Genomic DNA, 22,521 nt, shown 5'->3' with positions numbered 1-22,521 from the left:
GAGGAAACATCAGACAAACTACTAAGAGGCATTTTACAAATACACAACCTATTTCAAATTGGAAATATATAGAAGTCAAGGAAATACTGGAATTTTTCCAGACTGAAGTTGATGAAAGAGACATGATGACTAGTTGCAGCATTTGATTCTGAACTGGATTCTGAAATGAAACAGGATGTCATTGGGGCTTATCAGTAAACAAGAATACAATCTGAGAATTAGACTGTCCTAATGCACCAATATTAACTTCCTAACCAAGTTCCTTGTACATACCTTTAATATGTATAGGCTTTTAATTATTTGAATATTTATAGTTGTATATAATTAAGTAAAGGCAGAATTAAATATATAAATGTAAATGAATTCTTAAATTTGGATAGAAACTCTTTAAATGAAATTGTTCTAATCCAAGTGCTAGCCAAGGTGAGGTCTACTTTACTAAATGACAGTGGAGGGCCTACACTGATGTCCTCCTGGCCTGCTTTGGGGACAGTGATGGGAATGCTCTTCTTCCATAGGAGAATTCCCTGAATAGGAGTTGGGGAACCTGGATTCTAAGGCAAGGTTTGTACTGATGCGTTGATGATGCTCTGCCTCTCTGAGTCACCAAACCTACATTCCTAAAAGAAAGGAAGGATTAGACTACTGGCTAACAGAGATCCTTTCTGTCTCTAAATTATCTATGATTCTTTTATTCTATAAAAAGAGAAGGAACCAAACAAAAGCCTCAGCAGAGGAATAAGTAGCAAGGCATCAACACCCATCTCTTGGAGAACAAAATGTTGACTCCAGGAGAGCTGTGGAGTATATTTTGCCCCAAATAAGGGAGTGTGGCTAATTTAGAATCTGGAGCTAGGAGTTGAACAGCACAAGAACTGTTCTCTTTATCATGGATGAAGAGGTCACTGACACCTGGTTTTCCACTTCTAAAAATATTACAAAACTGAACTTTTCTGACCTCCTGCATTAATCAGCTGGGCTGCAGTTATTAAGTGGATCAATATTAATTCTGAAAGTCATTAATTAGGATGAGTTAAAAAAAAATACTGAATCATAGTACACACTCAGTGAATCTTAGTGTCCCCTTTGAAGTGAAAGCATACTTGAAGGAAAGCAGCAAGAGACAGGGGCACGGTTTCCAGCCTCAGCACAACCCTCTGCAGATTCTGTGGGCTTTGCCAAGGCACTGAATCTTTGAGATTCAGATTCCTAATCCTGCAAATGGAAATGCTTATTTTAGGTTAAAGTATTGAAAAAATCAAAGAAATATGATGGCTGTGAACATTCCTAGTATCTATGTCATCACATCTTCTATATGAACCCAATCAGTGTTTGTAATAGGTTCTAGACATTAGAGACCATGGAATGTCACCAAGCCTTAGGCTCACCGTCTCTTTATGATACAACAGTAGCAACTGCTTTTCTGTGTTTCTGGGAGAGCACCAGTGTGTTTAGGGTAGCCGGTACTTGGCAGGTACTCAGGGGTGAACAGTCTTTGTTCAGAAAATGGATAGGCCAAGCACCCAGTGGTTCCCAGAAATAAAGGAGCGTCATGAGGGATGACACTTTCTGTATCTATGTGACAATCCAATGAGAAGACCAAAGGGTCAGAGGCAGATGGAATATATGGGGACGCAGCTGTTGGACACAGGATTAAACGGCACCCTGCAGCACCTCCCCCATAGACTATATCTAGGCCTGTTACTGAACCTTTCCAGAACATATCTGCTGAGAAGATTCTGGTAGAAAGCTTATTCTGCAGGGTCATTGGGTTCCCTCTTAAACCCTGCCTAGATGTTCATGCTGTGCTCTAGTTCCTGTCACCTTCATCTCCATCATCCCCCCTGATCTGGTTGTTTCTGCCCTGAGGGCAGAGCAGTCCATCTGCCTCAGGATCATGCTTCAGGCAGGTCATCCTCCTTCAGGGTCTACCTCCTTGCACAGGTGAGCAGGGATAGGGAAGTATGGGCTTCCCGGGGGTCCTAGGACCTAGGACATGGTCTCAAGACCTGCCAGGGTGACTGAGAAGCTTAACACACAGTGGTCATGAGCAGCTGGTATTGTTGGGACCAGTACCTACTTACCCTGTCAGGAACTCTGTCTAGGAGGAGTGTGGCTGACAGAGTATCAAGTCCTCCCTCACTGACCCTCTGCATCATGGAAGGGCCTGGTGAAGGTGCACTGCTGGAGAGGTCAAAGGGAGGTTTTGGGGATTGAAGTCCCTCAAAAATGACATGTTCTAGTCCTAACTCTCAGTCCTATGGTTGTAAACTCATTTATAAATAAGATCTTTGAATATGTTATTAATGTGAGGCCAAAGTGAATAAAGGTGGACCTTAATTCATTATGGCTGGAATCTCTACAAGGAGGCAACTGAGCAGGAGGATCAGGAAACCAGAGGAGGGGCAGAGGCAGATCACTATATGTCATAGGCAGAGTTGCATCTACAAGCCAAGGACAGCAAGACTGTAGGCCAGTCCCCACCAGAACACCACAGATGCCAGGAGGAAGCATGGTCTGCCAGAGCGTGCTTTAGGGCTCCTGGTCTCCAAAACTGTGATATAAAGTCCTGTATTTTAAGCCAGCCCACTCTGGGGCATTTATCATGACAGCCTGGAAACTATGCAGGTGAGGAAATGGCATAGGCCTGGGCAGCATGCCCCGGTCAGCCACTGCTCTTGTTGGCTTTGCTTCCCTGACCCGGGCTTCTGGCATTTGCTTTTTGGGTTTTTTTTGGTTTTTTTTGTTTTTTTGGGTTTTTTTTGCTTCTGGCATTTTGAAAAGCACCTGTGCCCTCATAATATGGAAATTCAAAGAGAGTTGCTTCTCAAATGACCAGTAGAGGGCAACAGAAAGCAGGTGCACCAAAAATGCCTGTTTCTTTTTGTCCCTACCACAGAAACTGGACTAGAAAAACTAGATATCCATATTCAAAATATGAAAGGGGATCCCTCACCTCATACCATATACAAAAATTAAATATAAATGGTTCGATGACCTTTTTAAGAACCAGAATTGTAAAAGTCCTAGAAGAAAACATAGGGAAGCATCCTCAAGAACTCTGTTAGGCAATAGATTCTTAGATTTTATACCAAAAGCATGAGCAACAAAAGAAAAAATAGATCAATGGGAGTTCATCAAAATTAAAAACTTTAGTGCTTCTAGGGACTTCATCATGGATGAAAGACAATCTACTGAATGGGAATAAATATTTGGAAGCCATGTATCTAATAAGGGTTTTCTATAATTATATATATGTTTGTGTGTGTGTATATATATACATATATACATATGTGTGTGTGTGTATATATACATATATATACACATGCTACAACTTAAGGAAAAAGACAAAACACCTAATTTTAAACTGGGCAGAAGACTTGACTAGACATTTCTCCAAAGAAGATATATAAATGGCCAATAATTAATGAAGAGATGCTAACCATCATTAGCCCTTAAGGTAATGTAAATCAAAACCTCAACAAGAACCATTAAACACTCACTAGAATGGCTACTATTTATAAAGTGGAAAGTAGCAAGTGTTGGAGAGGATGTCAAGAAATTGGGTATATACAATTACCCATCTTCATTATCATACTTCTTGAATTCAGAAATTCACTTTGGTGAAGCTTCTGCTCCCCGTAGTATCTTCTGTGGACTCATGATAGAATTCAGGTGTTGTCTCCCTTTGGGCCATCAACTAGGCACCTGCCTATGGCCCCACCAGCAGGGTAGTTGGACTTCTTATGGGGCAGCTCAGACATCCCACACTGGGCAAAGTGAGATCAAAAGTAGGCACCACTAGGCATCACTGGCAAGAATTTTCCGATAGTCACAATTCCCATGGAGGTGGGGGACTGGGCTTTAGAGATGCAGGAAGAGGAGACAGGGGTCCCTCCAGGGAATGGGCTGTGTGAACACCTTTAGGCTGACTATGTGGGCCTTATAAGCCAAAATCTGTGACTGACTTTAGAAACCCTCGGGTCCTGCCAATAGCTCCACCAGGTCCCTAGCCTTGCTGAGGATAGGGTCCTTGTTTGAGGGGAGGTGTTTCCCTGTAAAAAATGCTCCATTACTGAGTCAAAGACATCCTTCCTGGGGTTGAACACTGGGTCTTGTCTATCTGAATGCTGAAAGAAATGCTCTCCTTATTGCATCTTCTCATCTTTTTCAGTAAGAATGAATTGTTTGCCAGCAGGCATCTGTCTTAAAGATTAGGCAGACTGAGGATGGGTGTGTCTCTCTCCTTTTTATGTAAATAGAGCAGGACCTGGTATTTAGGAAGATACCATTTAATTACCTCTTTTTCCTTCCTGGGATAAGAGGGGAAACTCAGGCCCTGTATTACTAAGTAACCCTTTATCCTTATCTTTTTCTCACATGTTGATGAACAATTTTAATATTTTCCAGTATTGGGTTACTAAGAGCAAAGCCACTGCAATATTTGTGAGCAGGGTATTGTGTGAAAATAATTTCAATTCACTTGAGTAAATGGGTAGATTGGAGTTACAGGGTCATTTGGTAAGTTTATAAGAAACTGACTGTTTCACAACTTTTATTATACAGTTTATGTTTATGTGTGTTCATGAATGAATGATATACTTCAATAAAATATATATTTTTTTAAAGAAAAAAAAAAGAAATAGAAACCCTGATTCATTGTCAGAGGGGATATAAAATGGTGCCGCCACTCTGGAAAAGTTTGGCAGTTCCTCAAAAAGTTAAGCAAAGAATTACCATATGACCCACCACTGCTACTACCAGGTATACACCCAAAGACTTGAAAGCTGGAATTCAAAGATATTTGCACACCAATATTCATAGCCAAAAGAGGGAAGCAACCCAAGTGTCCTCTGGCAAATGAATGGATACACAGAATGTGGTATATACATATAATGGAATGTTATTTGACTGTAAAAAGGAACGAAATTCTGATAAATGACAACATGAATGAACCTTTAAGACATAATGTTATCATGTTGCGTAAAATGAGCCAAACACAAAAGGAAAAATATTGTATAATCTCTATACTTCATATGTATCTATTATAATCACCCTATGTGGTTTTTTAAATCAAATCTAGAAATTACTTGCCGTTAGGTCCATTTATAAGTACATAATATTTTTGTAATTGCATATAAATCTATGACTTTCTATTAATACATCCTATTCTATGTTCTATATTATTTTCTTCCTTAATTAGGTTGTTAGTAATATCTACTTTACACTTTTAGTATTTACCCTAAAGATTGTCTCATACATCCTTGACTGATTGGAGTTTGATATAAATGGTACCTACTTTCCAGACATTGAAAGAAAACCTTAGATCTCTTTATCACAGTTTATCCCTCCAGATTGTTATGCTATTCTTGTCACATATTTAAATTTTCTGTATATTTAAGGACCTGCCAGATATTACTTTTATTGATTTTTGATACAGTATTGAATTAGCATTAACCATATATTTATAGTTCTCATCACTGTTAATTTTTTAGGTGTATCTATATTATAATGTCTTCCTTTTCTTTCCTTCTTTTAGATGGCGTATAATTTTGTTTGTTCTTCTGAAAACTGATATGCCTTTAAGATTAAAGAATATCTGTTATATAAAGAATCCTAAATGTGCAGTTTTCTTTTCAGCACTTGGGTTATATAATTCCAATGTTTTCTAGATTTTATTGTTTCTATTGTAAAGAAGCTGTCATTTGCATAATTGTGCTTGTCCCATATTTATTATATTAGGGGTTCACAGCTCATTTTGAATATGTAGTTTGATAGGTTTCATGTGCTTTAAGAAATTGTGGGCCCTTATCGTTTCAGTAGCTTCTGTCTCATTCTGATCTTCTCTCCTTGGAAAGTTTAATTTTACCCCAAGATTTGTCTGCTTTGTTTTTGTTCTTGTTTTTTTTTTTTATCCTTCAGTCAGGAAATATTCTTCTGGTATTTTCTGGTTTACTAATTCTCTATTAACTTATGAACAATCTTATATTAAGCCCATCCACCAAGTTCTTCACTTCAGTTATTGTGTTTTTCATTCTAAACTTCATATTTAATATTTTTTCACATTTTCTAATTTGCTATTATTTACCTTTTCAGTTATGTCTATAAATATTTACATCATATTATAATGCCACTTTCATATAATTCTAATATTTACATTTAATATGGCTAATTTTCTATTGTCTACTATTATTCTCATACATATGCATATTTTATATGTCTGGTTATTTGATTTTTCTTTTAATCTATTGAAATACAAAATACATCTACTAAAGTACACTGTTTTAATTTCTTTGTTGCTAAATCAAATACCATGCAATGAGTTGGCTTAAACAATGGGATTTTTTTGACTCATGATTTAGAGGCAAGGAAAAGTCCAAAACAAGGCAACATCAAGGCAATGCTTTCTTCCTGAAGACTGGCATTATGGGGCTGGCTGCCAATGATACTTGTCGTGGATTCCTCTATTACATGGCAATGCACATGGCAGCCTCTCCTGGCCTCTACCTTCTCTTCCAAATTCTGCTGATATTCAATTTCTGGCTGCTCCCTCTAAAACTTTCCCTGGCCTAAAGTTAGGCAGGTAGGCTAGGTCTAGCTTTAGAACATGTACTTAAGCACCTCAAGGTTTTTCTTAGCAAGTTACCCTACCACCAGCAATATGTGAGATTTCCAGTTGTACCTCAACCTCATCAACACTTAAGATATTCAGTCTTTAAAAAAAAAAATTAGCCATTCTGGGATGTGTGTATTAGTAACTCACTGTATTAAAAAAAATTTTTCCCCACATAACGAATAAAGTTGAATGCTGTTTCTCATGTTTTTAGCCATTTGAATATAATATTTATTGAACTATCTGTGCAAATTTGGGAGTTATCTTTTTTTAGTCCTTTACATAATTTGTGTATAATTCCTTTGATGGGTATATTTATTGCAAATATTTCTCCCAGACTATAGCTAAACTTTTGATTCTCTTAAATGGTATCTTTTAATGAATAGGAGTTCTTAATTTAAATAAAGCCTTACTTATCAATCTTCTATAATTAGTGCTATTGTCCTATTTTTTAAATCTTTGCTAAATTCAAGGTCATAATGACTCTCATATGTTTCATTCTAGGACTTTAGTTTCATTTTTCAAGTCTATGATTCATCTCAAATTAGTGTCTATAAACAACTTATAGGAAAGAAGTTGCATTTTCTTCTACCTGGATATCCGTTATGTGTAGAGTCAATTATTGAGATCATAATTTCCTCCACTGAATTAAGTGACACCCTCAGATGACCTTATAGATGTTTGTTTATAGACTCTATTCTATTCCATTGATCAAGTTTCAATACTTGGGCTTATACCACACTATCCTAATTATCATAGCTTTAGTATTCATAACTGGTGTTTGTCTTCCATCTTTATTCTTCATCTCGATTTATAAGCTACTTTGTATTACCATGTAAATTTTCTGATCAACTTGTCAATTCCCACAAAAATCCTGATGAGATATTGATAGTCAGAATTTCATTAAATCTATAGAGCACAGTGGGATTGAGAGAACTGACACCTTAACTATATTGATCTTTCAATTTATGAATATGGAATAACTCTCCATAAATTTGGGTTTTATTGAATTTCCCCCACTAAATATGGCTTGCAGTGGTAGGGTGCTGCACATCATTCATTTGACTTAATCATTGGTATTTGGGGTTTTTAAAGGTTATATTAATCGTTTTTTTACAATCTCATTATCTACTTTGTTGTTAGTATGAAGAAATGCAATTATATTTATCACTGTTACTAGTTCCTATGGTCACTCTGCTTCACCACCAGCAGTGTACTTATATTCAGCTATACATTTATATTCTACGACCTAAATAAGGCATTCTGACTGAGTTTATTGGCTTTAAAAAAGGATACAAGGCAGTAAACACAACATATCATCAGGGAACACAGGCACATATCTTCAAGAGGTGCATTTTTGTTTGTTTTTTAATTAATTTTTATTTACAAACACCCGCAATGACCAAGGTGAAACTTTTCCTTTCCCCCTCCTCAATCCTCTGGCCACCTCGAATCTACTTAATGACTGTGAATTTGCTATTTCTAGATAAGTCATGCAAGTGACATCACAGTATTTGTTTTTATGCAATTTCCTTATTTCTTTGTTTTTTAAAAAATTGAATGCTTTTTTTGCAATATCCATAAATGTTGCTATTCTGTATTTCTATCTAGGAAGGCAATTTTCTCCTTTTATCTTTTTGGAAATTTCCTTATTTCATTCAGCATGTTTTCAAGGTTCACCCATGTTGTACCATGTCTCAGAACTTCATTCCTTCTTATCACTAATAACACTCCATTGTATGCATGTACCTTATTTATCCATTCATTTGTAGATGGAACATGAATTGTTTTTATCTTTTGACTATTGCGAATAATGCTGCTCTGAGCATTGGTGCACAACTCTCTATTTGAGACCCTGTTTTCACATTCTTTGGGTATATACCTAGAAAAGGAATTGCCAGATCATATGTTAATTCTATATTTACATTTTCAAGGAACTGCCATATTGCTTTCCACAGTGACTGCACCATTTTACGTTCCCATATAACTAATGCATTATAGTTTCGATTTCCTTGCATCCTCTCCAAGACTTGTTATGTCCCAATTTAAAATAATAGCTATGGATATGAAATGGTTACCTCATTATGGTTTTGATTTGTATTTACTGAATAACTATTGATGTTGAGCATCTTTCCATATGTTTGTTGACCATTTATACAGTCTCTTTGGAAAAAATTCAGTTCAATTACTTTCCCCGTTTTCAAATTGAGTTGTTTTGTCTTCTTTGGTTATTGTGTTGTAGAAGTCCTTTATATATTCTGGATATTAACACCTTACCAGAATATGATTTGCAACTATTTTTGCCCATTCTATCAACGTTTTATTTCATTTTCTCGATAACATCCTTTGATGCACAAAAGCTTTTAATTTGGTTGAGTGTAATTCATGTATTGTTCTTTTGGTGACATGTCGAAGACTCCATTGTCAAATCCCAGGTCATGAAGATATTCTTCTATGTTCTCTTCAAAGACTTTTGTGATATTTGTTCCTATATTTAGGCCCTTAATCCATTTTGAGTGATTTTCTATATGGCATGAGGTAGGGAAAGAGGACTGTTTTTACAGTGGACGAGGAATGATTCTCCATGTGTTAGCTTAGGTGTAAGGGAATGATAATACATGGGTGAGTATTACAAGAGAATCCAAGTTGAAGTATACTCACTACGTTTAGGAAAACTGAAATTATGCCTTCATATCCAATATTTATAGTTGATTCAAAGTCCTCCCAGGCAGGAAGAACTGAGAGTAACCAACAGAAGTCAATTTATCCTAATCAATATTGCCTGGAACACAAGTGACATCCCACTTCCCTCCAGTGAAACAGAGCTAGAAAAAGGTGAAGCTGAGGTCATTTTCCTTTATACATGGAGTAAGGAATTTTTCAACCCTTTACTCAAATCAGAAATCTTTCTCATTTCATTTATTTATTATAATAGTCTGTGGATATTTTTAAATTTAAATACATAATTATGTTACATATGTATTAAGATAACTTTACTTATTGCTTCCAACCATCATATTTTAATATTTTCTTTTTATTTTCCTGATTGGAATCTCCAGTTTTCAATTTTTCTAAATTTATTAAGATATAATACCATAATACTCACACTTTTAAAGTATACAATTCAGTGGTTTCTGTCATTTTCACAAAGTTCTGAAACCATCTTCACTGTTTAATTCCAGAATATTCAGCACTCCAGAAATAAACCCTTTATTTGTTAGCAGTAATTCTTCTTCCCTCTTTTACTCCCTAAGTAATCATTAACCTACTTTCTGTTTCTATGGATTTTCCTATTCTGGATATGTCATATAAATGAAATGGTAACATTTTGAACTTCTGTCTTTCTTGACATAGAAGAATATTTTCAAAATTCATCCATGTTGTGGTCTGTATCATTATTCCACTCCTCTATATGGCCAATTAATATTCCATTGTATGGATAAGACACTTTTGCTTATCTGGTAATTAGTTGATGGACATTTGGGCAGTCTCCATTATTTGGCTATAATTTTTTTTATGTTGTTATTAATATTTTTGTGCAAGATTTGCAAGGACATGTTTTCACTTGTCTTTTTTATACACCTAAAAGTGAAATTGCTGAGTCATATGATAATGTTATGTTTAAATATTTGAGGAACTGCTAATCTGTTTTTGCAAATGGATGCCCCATTTTACTCCATTTTACTTTCGTACCAGACTACATGAGGGTCCCATTTCCTCCACTTTTTTGTCAACATTTGTTATTGTCTTGCTTTTTTATTATAGCCATCCTAGTGCATATGAAAAGCTATCTCACTGATACATTGATTTGCATTTCCCTAATGACTAATGATGCCAAACATGTTCATGTGTTTATTGGACATCTGTATATCTTCTTTAGAGAAATGACTATTCCGATTCCTTGTCCAGTTTATATTTGGGTTATTTGTCTTTTTATTATTGAATTGTAAGTGTTCTTATATATTCTGGATACAGCTCTCATATCAGATAAACTATTAGCTAATATTTACTTCTATTTGGTAGGTTTCCTTTTCACTTTCTCACAGGTATGCTTTGATGCACAAAAGTTTTTGAATCTTTCAGAGTTCAATTTATCTATTTTTTCTGTGGTTGGTTATGCATTTCATAGCAAATCCATTGCCTAATCCAAGGTCAAAAGATTTACATCTATGCTGTCCTCTGATAGGATACCTATTTGCATCTTTGAATCTAATATGTATGTCTCATAGACCAGATAGAGTTGGATCATACATTTTTATCCATACAGACAATGACTGACTTCCAATTGGAATGTTTATTTATTTATACTTAATATAATTACTAATAAGTTAGGATTTATGTCTGCAGTTTTACTATTTGCTTTCTATATGACTTATGTCTCTTTTGTTGCTCTACTCCTCTATTAGTGCCATCTACTATGTTCAACAGGAATTTTCTAAGGTATCAATTTAATTCCCTTTTTGTTTCTTTTGAGTTATTTTCTTGGTGGTTGTCCTGGGGATTACAAGAAACATTTAAATTATAATAGTCTTATTCAGATTAATACCAATTTAATTATAAGGGTACACAAATCTTTGTTTCTACATAATGTCATCACAGGCCATCCTCTATGTGCTGTTATCCTACAAGTCATATATTTATGTTATGCCCAATCAACACAGTTTATAATTATTGTTATATGCAGTTGCAGTTATAAGTCAGATAAGAGAAAAAAGTTACAAATTAAAAATAAATTTATACTTTTATATTTACTTATGCAGTCATTTTCGCCAGTGTTCCTTATTTCTGCATGTGGATTTGAGTTACTGTCTATTGTTCTTTTATCCCATATTCAAGTACTTCCTTTATGATTTCTTTTAGAATAGGTCTTCTAGTGATAAATTCTCTCCGTTTTTTCTTTATCTGGAGATGTCTTCATTTCTCCTTTAATTATGAAAGATGATTTCACTGGATTTAGACTTCTTGCTTGACAGTAATTTTCTTTTTGCCATTTGCATATTTCTTCCCCCTGACTTCTAGCCTCTATGGTTTATTGTTGAGAAATCAGCTGTTAATTTTATTGAGGATCCTTTGTCCATGGTATTTCACTTCTCTCTTGATACTTTCAAGGTTCTCTTTTTGTCTTTGTCTTTTGAAAGTTTTATTATGATGTGTCAAGTTGTGGATCTCTGGATCTCTTTGAGTTTATTCTTCTTGGAGTTTGTTGAGATTCTTGATTGTGTAGATTAATATTTTTCATCGAATTTGGGAATTATTTGGGAAATTATCTGCCATTATTTCCCCAAGTATTCTTTATACCCCTTCTTCCTTCTCTTCTTCTTCTAGATTCACAATATGCATATGTCATACACTTCATTATCCCCAAAGTCTCTGGGGCTCTGCTTATTTTTCTTCATTCTATATTCAAGTTTGCCGATTCTTTCTTCTGCATTCTCAATTTGGATATTGAGCCTCTTAATGGGTTTTTCATTTCAGTTATTTTACTTTTAATATACCATCTCTCTCCCACACACAAATACATATATGTACATATATATTAATAACCATTACTAAAAGACAAAAAGTATACATGACAAATGGTTAAGAGATCATTCCACTGGACAGAGACTAGAGTAAATTTTTATTTTATTCAAAATATTTTTTAACTCATAGGACAATTTATTTTTTAATATTTTTATTTTTTAAATAATATTTTATTAAAGTATATATCATACATGAACATACATAAACAATAAATGTATAATAAAATTTGGTAATTTATAAAACAAATATGCATATAATCATACACCAACACCTTGCATGGTTATGAAATATTTGTTACTAACTATGAAAGAGAATTGTCAAAATATTACTACTAACTATAGCACATATCTTCCTTTTGATGAATTTCTCTCCCAACCCATTCAATTTTTGTTTATTTTTTCTCAGTTTTTAAAGGAGCTTTAGATTATATAAATGTTTCATTGAAAGTATAGGGAATTCCCATATACCTTCACCATCTTCCCTCTCACATGTTCCCCCATGAACAATAACTTTCATTAGTTTTGTAAATTTGTCATAATTAATGAACACATATTGAAGCTTTGCTTTTAAGCATGTTCTTTAGTTTACATTATGGTTACACTTTGCACCACACAATTTTATAGCTTTTGACAAAATGTATAACAGCTTGTCTCCATCACTGCAATATCATGCAGAACAATTCCAATGTCCCAAAAATGCCCCATGTAACACCTACTTTATAGGATAATTTCTAATTTTTAATTGTTATATTTTTCTACATTTCAAAAATTATAATATTAACAAACCCAAAATATTATATTTTATGTGCTTTCCATTTGGTGTGAACCACACATGTGATGTACTTTATGATCTCAGGATTTGCTACAAAAAGAATTTTTATTGGAGATAAAATTTTTAACTTTATTTAAGGGAAATTTGAACTTGATCTTGAAAGATTGGAAAACTCAGAAAAAAGGGAGACCATAAAGGGCAATCCAACTGTTACAAAAATGGGAATGATAACTGGTTCAAAGACCAGAAAGCATATTATTTGTTCAGGTAAATTCGGAGAGTCTCAATCTGAAGTCTGACACTATGTCTTTGCTTCAGACTGGAATGAAATAGAGTTTATAGAAGGGTGGCATAATGGTCATCCCAGTTTTAACTGGGGAGGTATCAATATCCTTTGGATCAACCACAGGTTTCAAAATAAAATGCTGTCAAATGTTGACCAGGATTATAAACATCTCCATATAAACCAGCCCCTCTCCAATACAAAATCTTTTTCCTAAAAATGACACATAAATTAAATTACATTTAATTATATTTCTGAGTTAACACACAGCTAGGCTTTAACAAACATAGATTGAATTAATTAATTAATTAACAAATGACTAACCTATGATTTCTTCAAACTACACCGAAATTTAGTTTTCTTCCCTTCCTCAGTACATATAACTCTGTGTGGCTATATGAAAAAAACTTTTCTGTGCCTTAACAGTGAAACTATTCTGTTGAGGCTTATCAGTGACCTCTTTCTATACACGCACACACACAGACATCTATCCTAATCAGCATTATGCACAATGTTGTACTTTTCCAACCACCTCTGAGCTAGTACTCAACAATAGATTATTCATTGTCATCTAGATTCTAAAATATAATCCTAACCTTGTTACTTCCCTTCTAAAAATAAAATTTCATAACCTTACCATTTTGAGGAATAAAAGAGATATTTAAAACAGGCTGCAAACAATTTTTAGAACCTGATTTCTTTCCACACCTTCCACCCAGTTACCCTACACCCCATTAATAACTTATTCACCAAACTCACAGAGATTGGCATCTTCATATTTTGTATCAAGTTCCAGACATGCTTCTGACTTGAATGGTCTCTTCTGCTCTACCTTTTAATATTCTACAAATCTTTCTAGATCTGACTGAGATGTAAGTTATTCCATACAAACTTTTCTGACAGGACCAGGAAGTACATTTCATTCCCACATGTGTTTTTCGATACCATTCATTAATGTTTCTGATACAGCACATTTCATGTGAAATGGATATTATCCATGTGCCTCACAGACTGGAATACAGGCTCTTGATGTAACACCTCAGATCTTGTAATGATACCTAGTGTCAGAACACTAAACTGACTAAAGCAAGACCCACATCCTGTGAAATGAATGGCAATGGCAAGCAGGCACAATATGGGATAATGGATACCAAAATACTGGAAGAAAGATAGGAGTAGTATAGTAGTGGCTTGTTTTGTGAATCCTGGGCATTGCACATAATCATGGGACCACAATATCAGTGTTTGCTAGGTGTGGGGAGCCACCCGCTGTGAGGTCTGTTTACAGCCTCTCACAACATGGCGGAGTTCACAAATCTGCCCTGTCATTTCCTTATTCTTCTCCTCCCTGCTTCTTTGTTCTCCCCCTCCTGCCACTACTCAGATGACCACAGCAATACGCATGCGCAAGGCGTGAAACTCCGCAGACTCGGTGCGAACTGTCGGCCAATCCCCTCCTTGAACGTCTGCCACCCACAAGACCAGCCTATCACCTATGTACACGTTCCCTTCCCTCTCTATATATTCCCATGTTCTACCCCCAATAAACGAGGCTTGATCAGAACCCTGTCTTGCCTCCATTCTTCTCTCGTCGCCTGCCCCACTCTGCTTCTTCCCACAGGTCTCTGGAATCCACCCCCGCCGGCTTGGGCAAGTGGTGCCCATCGTTGTAGGCGGGACCTGGGGGAAGAAGCAAGCCGACACAAAGGAAAACCTGCACAGGTGGTTTTTGTGATTAAGGAAGACCTGAGCAATCAGCTTGGGTGGAAGACCTGAGCTTTCAGCTTGGGTGGAGGAGACCTTCAGGGAACTGCCTATTCCCTGGAAGACGTCTCGGTAAGTGATCTGCTACAATGGGACAGGGCTCTTCTAGTGATCGTTCCCTTTCCCTATCTGACCTGCAGGCCCCCTTTAGGATGAGAGGAGTAAAGGTTAATGTTAAAGAACTCTCTAAATTCTTTGCCTTCCTCCAAGAAATTTGTCCCTAGTTCCCCCAGAAAGGTACTATTAATGAAGAATGGTGGCGCCGTGTAGATAACACCTTACAAGACTTTTACAAAACCTTCGGCCCCAAAAGGGTCCCCATTACTGCTTTCAGTTATTGGTCTGTAATTAATCAGCTCCTAGCTGCACGCCATTCCTGTCCCCAAGCGGCTAAAGTAATAAAACAGGGTGAAAAGGCTCTTAGTCCGCTGCTTTCTCTTTCCCCTCCTATACAAGACAATGAAGCCCTCTGCCCTCAGCCCTCACCTCCTTTTCCTCAGGCTGCAAGACCTTCTAGCCGCTCCGAAAATTCCCCTTCCGACAATGAAGAAAATAGCTCAAACTTACATCCAAAACCTAAGACTACACCCTCAAAAAGTACTCCCCCTGCTTCCCAAGCTCTGGCTCCTTTAGGCAATCAAATAACTCATTATCCCCCGCTAGACACTGGCTAAAACCGCCAGAGCCTAAGTCTCTCACTCCCATGCCTACTACACCTCCCTTTTCAGCTCCGCTTATTAACTCTTTCACTGCTACGCCTTCTACACCTCCTCTTACAGCTCCACTTACTGAAATTGTCCTTAATCACCACCCATTCACTCCTCTTCACTTCTTTCCAGTAAATTACCACAATGAGATTCTCCTCCCTTTTAGGCTCCTTGGCATCATAAAACCATTGCTCACCTTCCTAAAGCCGTTCAAAAATATACTTTTAATAGCCCCTGTGCTCACGTGTTATTAAACAGCATTTCTCATGCTCACAATACACCTACTGATTAGAAAAATCTAGCCCTTCCTATTTTAACCTCCAAACATTTTATTACCTAGAAAGCTCTCTATTATAATAAAGCCAAATGTGTAAGTACCCGCACATTACTAACGGAATAACAGTCATTCCCCCAAGCGTTTTCAAACGTGAGGAGCAATAAACCCTTCCGAAAGTTCAGGCTAGCTGTCCCCTCCCCCCACTTTGAACAATGTTTAACCATAACTAAACTAATAACAATGTTTGCAAGCACAAGCTTGCATGTTACAGGCAACATGGATTCCAGAAGAAATCTTAAGAAGTTATATTTAAAATGTGGTATAATGGACAGCTTAAAAGCAGCTATACCAAGAAAGTAAGAATTATGAGTTAATTGTAAACTGTATGTTTCTGTTACTGTGTTGTGATTGTTCTGTGTTTGTCTGTTCATTCAATGTCAGTGTATATTTTGATACCTCCAGATGGTAATATAAATTAATAAAAATTTATAAAAGAGCTCTATTCAAATGGCCAAAAATTAAATAAGCGCTTATATTAATACTTAAGTTTAAATGTTAATAAAATCTCTACAATGATAAAAATCGTAAGTCTTGATTAAGAAAATTACTATAAGCCTTTTTATAAAAAGTTGTTCTTGCCTAGATTGAAATGAATAACTTATTTTTCTTCACAGGATAATATGAAGGATGCAAAACTTAAATGAATATTTGGTTAAAAGTTTGTGAAAACGCTAACTGAAATTTAACAAGTTTTGCAAAAAGATGTATTTTGTCCTAAAGTAGGATGGCTACTTTTCATAAACTCTTGAAACTTAATTTGCATGTGGCAAGTTGTAGAAGGTATTGTGATAACTTTAAGTAAGGGAATGTGTTCTCTAAAGATAAAATTTGTCTTAAAATGATATAATTATAGTCTATATGGTTATAAATAATTATAAAAGGTCTTATGAAGCATTGTTTACACTAAAGTGTTTAAATGGCTAATTCCAAAAAGTCATTATTAAATATATATAAAACTGAATTGATGATGATAATAATAAAAGGTAATTTTATAACAGGAAAGATTGGCAGCAACCAGCCTCCCCTGCCAACTTGCTTCTAGAAAACTGTTTCTGATATTGCATGCTACTAAGTATTTAAAGAAAGTTCATTATTTTAACAAGCTTGTTTAGTGTTCACGGTATTATGTTATAAAAGGGTTGCTTGATAACTTTGTATGTAGGCTATATGGAAAGTGTTTTTATTATTAAGGAAACAGAAGATGATTTTGTCCTGAGATAAAATGATTGATTATTGGAAAGAGTAGAGTGTGGGACAAAACCTGACTGAATACTGAAACTGCAGAAGGTTGGTGGAAAAGGAATTTTTACAGTTAAAGTTAAATAAAATGTAATGAGTCTATCTATAAAATTTTAAAGGCTTTAGTATAAAGTAGTATGCTGATGCAAAGTTAAAAATTTTTATTCTTTCTCAAGGCCTCTCATCATTAACCTGTTTTGGTAAAAGTTCTTATCCTCAATAATCAGTATATAAAGAAAGTCTGTCTTATCAAAATAGCTTCTTGTGCTTCTTGTGCTTATCGTTTCCTCGGTGTTCCAAGAAGGAAACTTTTATCTCTTTTAAAGGAACATAATGTTCAAAACTGCTTTCTCAAAACCTAATCCTGAACAGTGGCCTTTTATTCCAAACTAGTTATAAGAGATTTGTTCTTTTACCTTAAAGGAAAAATTAAATAAAATAATTAAGTTCATTTAATATGTTATAAGTTAAATAAAGGTGTTTTACAGTTTATAAAATTAACAAGTTTTTCTTCCCTTAAACCCTCTATTAATTAAAGTCATATGAATAAAAGGTTTCTATGAATGCTTAAAAGTGTATAAAGTTACCAATATTTCAGCATAATATTAAAGAGAAGTACAGTGTGGTTATTCATGGTTTTAATTATTATAAAAGAGTATGTGTCACAGAAACAACCTCTTATCATAGATTAAAGTAACAACATAGTATGCAGCAATCCCAAACACTGCTAGTTTGTTGCAAAAGGTTAAAGTCCAGCTGTATTGCTATCACTTTGTTTTAAAACTTGCTAGGACTTTCTTTAGTATCTTCTTACACAAATCAAGCCAGCTGCATTCCTCTATCTATAAAAAACCCAACAATAAACTTTTTCAGTGCTTTTCAGGACTATGTACATAGCCCAACCATCTTGTACAGTATTTACTCATAGCAATAGTAATAAAAAAGCAGCATACATTACTTCTTGAAAAGAACAGGCTTGGCAGACTCCATTCACGTCTGCTCAGCGTACTGAACTTGCTGCCATCATTAAGGTGTTAACAATATTTAAGGAACCTTTGAATATTGTCTCTGATTCTGAATATGTATGCCTTACTGTTAAGCATATTGAAACAGCTCATATCTTTGCTACTAATAAGTTATCTCAACTTTTCGCTGACTTGCAGCATCTCATTAAGTTAAGGCAGCATCCTATTTACATTACTCACATACGCTCTCATACGTTTTTGCCTAGTCCTATGACAGCAAATAATGCTCGAGCTGATTTATTAGTAGGGTGTTTACAAGGTGCTTGTGATTACCATGCTCTAACTCACATTAATGCTAAAGGCCTGCGAAATAAATATCAAAAGTTAATAAAACTACAGGCACAAAAAATTATTCACAGTTGTCCTACTTATGAACCACTAACAGTGGTGCCTTTTCAGGCTGAAACTAATCCCAGAGGCCTAACTCCTAATCAATTATGACAGATGGATGTTACTCACATACCATCCTTTGGTAAATTACAATATGTTCATGTTTGTATTGACACTTATTCTCATTTTTTGTGGGCTACTGCTCAAGGTGGGGAACAGTTTCATCATGTTCGCTCACACCTCTAGAGGTCTGCTTTTGCTGTAAGGAGATGCCCTCTGAAAATTAAAACTGATAATGGACCTTCTTACATTAGTAAATCCTTTGAATCTTTGTTTAAAATATGGTATTGAACATGTTACCAGCATTCCTTATAATCCTACAGGTCAAGACATAGTTGAATGCAGCCATCATACTCTAAAAACTATGCTTTGAAAACAAAAAGGGGGAGATGATGGTATTATAACACCAAAAGATTAATTAGCAAAAGCTTTATTTACTTTACATTTTCTTAATGTTTATAATTCATTAACACCTGTGGAATGTCACTTTGAAAAATATCAAACATCTACAGTGGATGCAAAGAATGAAAATCAACCAATATTCTAGAAAGATATTTTAAGCAATGAATGAAAAAAGGCAAGATTAAAGTAAGGGGGTGAGGCTATGCTCTTATCATTTCAGAAAATGGAGAACAAATTTAGTTGTCTGTGAAAAGGATTAAACCCCAGAATGAAGAGATGGAGTCTTCTACAACTTCTGATGATGGTGATCGTAAGTAATGAGGAAGCTGCCAGTAATTACACTTATTAGGCCTATATACCTAACCCCCCATTACTTAGAGTGTTAACCTGGAAAGATTCATTCTTTCATATATATCTGAATAAAACCCATATATTCCCTGGACCAATTGATGATTGATTGCCAATTAAACTCTATGAAGAAAGACAAAGAATCAATAATCTCATATTACCATTTGATTATCAACCCTTATGCATTAGTAACCATCCTTCCTGTATGTAGGTTAAAAATTGGGCCATAATTATCTTTAAAAATAATAATACTCAGTTTATTGTGACTTTATTTCCCTCTTCCAATTTATTCATGACCAAAAATCCTACTTATGGTTGTCGCTAAAAGACAGTAGGGATAAAGAAGGATGGCAAGAGTGCCATATAGGAAGAGGATCTGTCATTTTTTAATGATTCCTATGGAATAGTGTGGGAAACTGCCCCTATGGGGAGTCCCATTGAATATAATGACAGATTTATTTGGCATGGTCTAAATAGTAAAGGACAACAAAAAATAATTTTTACTGAAAATTATATTTGGAAACAGAAAGGGAAATGGATCCCTTCTCCATGGTGTAATATTACATCTATACATAAACAAAAGAATTTGTGGAAAGTTTTTCTAGGAATAGGCGCTACTATAGAATGGATTGGGAATAATAGTAAGAATCATCAATATCTGCATTTAAATCAAATTTATCATCTTCAGGCATGTGTAAGAGATCCTTATATGTTTGTGGTGGAAAATTAACTATAACCCAAAAATGCTCTATTCTATAGAAATGAGGCCTTGCATCCTAGTAGCCATTACCCCACAACTAACATACTATAGAGAAGGCAAACTAAAAAATTTTACTATCCCCATCTGTGTCAAAGAGCGCCGCCTTCCTCCCTATATTGGTAAAAAATTAGCCTCACAGTTTCAGTCGCTGCAGCTGCCACAGCACGTGGTGCTCTTGGTCATGGCCTCATCAGCTTGCAATACTTTAAACAACAACAACAAATTAGCCTAGAATCCAGTGTGCAGTCTCTTGACTCTCTGCAGCGGCAACTAACATCCCTCGCCCAAGTAGCCTTACAAAACCGTAGGGCCTTAAACTTACAGCTAAAAAGGGAGAACCTGCCTTTTCCTTCAGGAGGAATGCTGCTACTACATAAATGAATCTGGTATTGTTGAACAAAATGTTAAGATTCTACGAGAATTGCGGGAAGGAATACTGCCCTCCCAATCTACTTCCTCCTTATCCGCCTGGCTCACTTCCCCTCTTGTGACCTGGCTAGGTCCCCTCCTCAGCCCCCTAATCACTCTCCTATTAAACTGTGCATTTGCACCTTGCCTCCTTAAATTTCTCCAAGAAAGGATGAAGCAAATCTCGGCCCACGTGATGTATCTTGCCGCTGTTCGTCAGTACCAATCTATCCGGACTGAAGAACGAACAACCAACCTTTGAAAATGCAAATTTCTTATGTTGTTTCATTTGCTATCCTCTACCCTAATAGCATTTCTTTACCTGTTTTCTCCTTACAATCACCACCTCCCTTATCACGGCTTAACCTTCTCTGTTTAATCTATATCACTGAACGGCTTCGGCAGAGATCCAGCAGCTCGAACGAGCAATGGGCACCCTGGTCTTGAGCAATGGGCACCCTGGCCTGACAAGACCGGGGCGGGTGTGGCCACACCCACCAATCTCAGTACATGATGCTTGTCATACACGGTCTATGAGGGCTCCCCATTATAGCTTGCTGTAATTGCAAGCCATCTGTCGCTGAGGCGCTGGACTGGTTAGCCAATGACGGGCAACTGGGCTGACCCATCAGTCAACCTAAGACAGGGACGTGGCCTTTTGCTGCCATGATTCCCAATGACGGGTAAGACTGATCGCATACCAGGTAAGACGAATCGCTTACCGGGTGCAGCCCCAACCTAAGACAGGCACAGCCCCCCTTTCAGCACGGGAGCACCTTGCAGCCGCATGCCACTACTGAAAATAAGCCCTGCTCTATCATGAGCTGTTGCCGGCTGTTCCTTTCTTCAATTCATAACTCATTAAACAGAAAAGGGGGACCTGTGGGGAGCCACCCGCTGTGAGGTCTGTTTACATCCTCTCATAACATGGCAGAGTTGACAAATCTGCCCTGTCATTTCCTTATTCTTCTCCTCCCTGCTTCTTTGTTCTCCCCCTCCCACCACTACTCAGGTGACCACAGCAATACGCATGCGCAAGGCGCGAAACTCCGCAGACCCGGTGCGAACTGTCGGCCAATCCCCTCCTTGGACGTCTGCCACCCACAAGATCAGCCTATCACCTATGTACACGTTCCCTTCCCTCTCTATATATTCCCATGTTCTACCCCCAATAAATGAGACTTGATCAGAACCCTGTCTTGCCTCCATTGTTCTCTCGTCCCCTGCCCCACTCTGCTTCTTCCCACAGGTCCCTGGAATCCGCCCCCACCGGCTTGGGCAGCTAGGTACTTATTTTCAGATATTCAATCAGGAGCAAAGCTCCTATTTCTGCATCTGTTTTAGTTATATCCATAGAAAGGGCCCTCTACTCTCTATTTTCCCTCCTGTTGCTCCTCTAGAGTGTGCTAACATTCTCCATTTGTCTTTTCCTCCAGATCCATTCCGTGTGTTTTTTATGACTGCACCTAGCCAAATGCCACTCTTTTGGCAGTGTTTGTATTCCACTACCTTTAGCCACATCTGTCGAGGTTCCAGTAATGCCTTCCTTCTTTTTTGCCTTGCAAAGTAGGATGTCACTTGTTTCTGCTGGTGATAGTCTGTGTATACTTTACAACACCTTGTTATTTTCCTTAATCCTGCCCACACCTCTGAAAGAAGTGTCTTCACTAAACTCTCTTTCATTAGCCTTTTTGAATATGCCATCTGTTTCTTTCCAGGACCCTGACAAAGGATATTCAAATGTTACTTCCTGCAAGAAAATATGTCTTATCCTCCAGTTACTCTCCCTTGTCCCTGAAAAGGTCAGGGTCCAGAACTCCTCTATCTAGATTCCCACAGCAACCTCTATTATAGTATTTATCAAATTGGAGATTCATTGCCTGTTAATTCATCCTCCTTTCTTAGAACAAAAGATCTATTCCTTATTCATATTTGTATCCCTGGTGCTGAG

The 22,521-nt window shown here is 36.4% G+C and overlaps 1 long non-coding RNA gene across 1 annotated transcript; it reads left to right on the top strand.

Annotated features, from left to right (window-relative positions):
* Positions 1 to 16,181: 16,181 nt before the first annotated feature.
* LOC131278720 (uncharacterized) lies at positions 16,182 to 21,762 on the top strand. The gene is made up of 3 exons (XR_009186129.1): positions 16,182 to 16,294; positions 19,275 to 19,364; positions 21,583 to 21,762. It is a non-coding gene; the product is annotated as an uncharacterized lncRNA (long non-coding RNA).
* The last annotated feature ends 759 nt before the right edge of the window (positions 21,763 to 22,521 follow it).

Source organism: Dasypus novemcinctus, chromosome 6, assembly GCF_030445035.2.
Source record: "Dasypus novemcinctus isolate mDasNov1 chromosome 6, mDasNov1.1.hap2, whole genome shotgun sequence".
NCBI classification, from domain to species: domain Eukaryota; kingdom Metazoa; phylum Chordata; class Mammalia; order Cingulata; family Dasypodidae; genus Dasypus; species Dasypus novemcinctus.
Note: the sequence above shows the minus strand (reverse complement) of the source record. Positions and strands in the feature narration are given on the sequence as shown.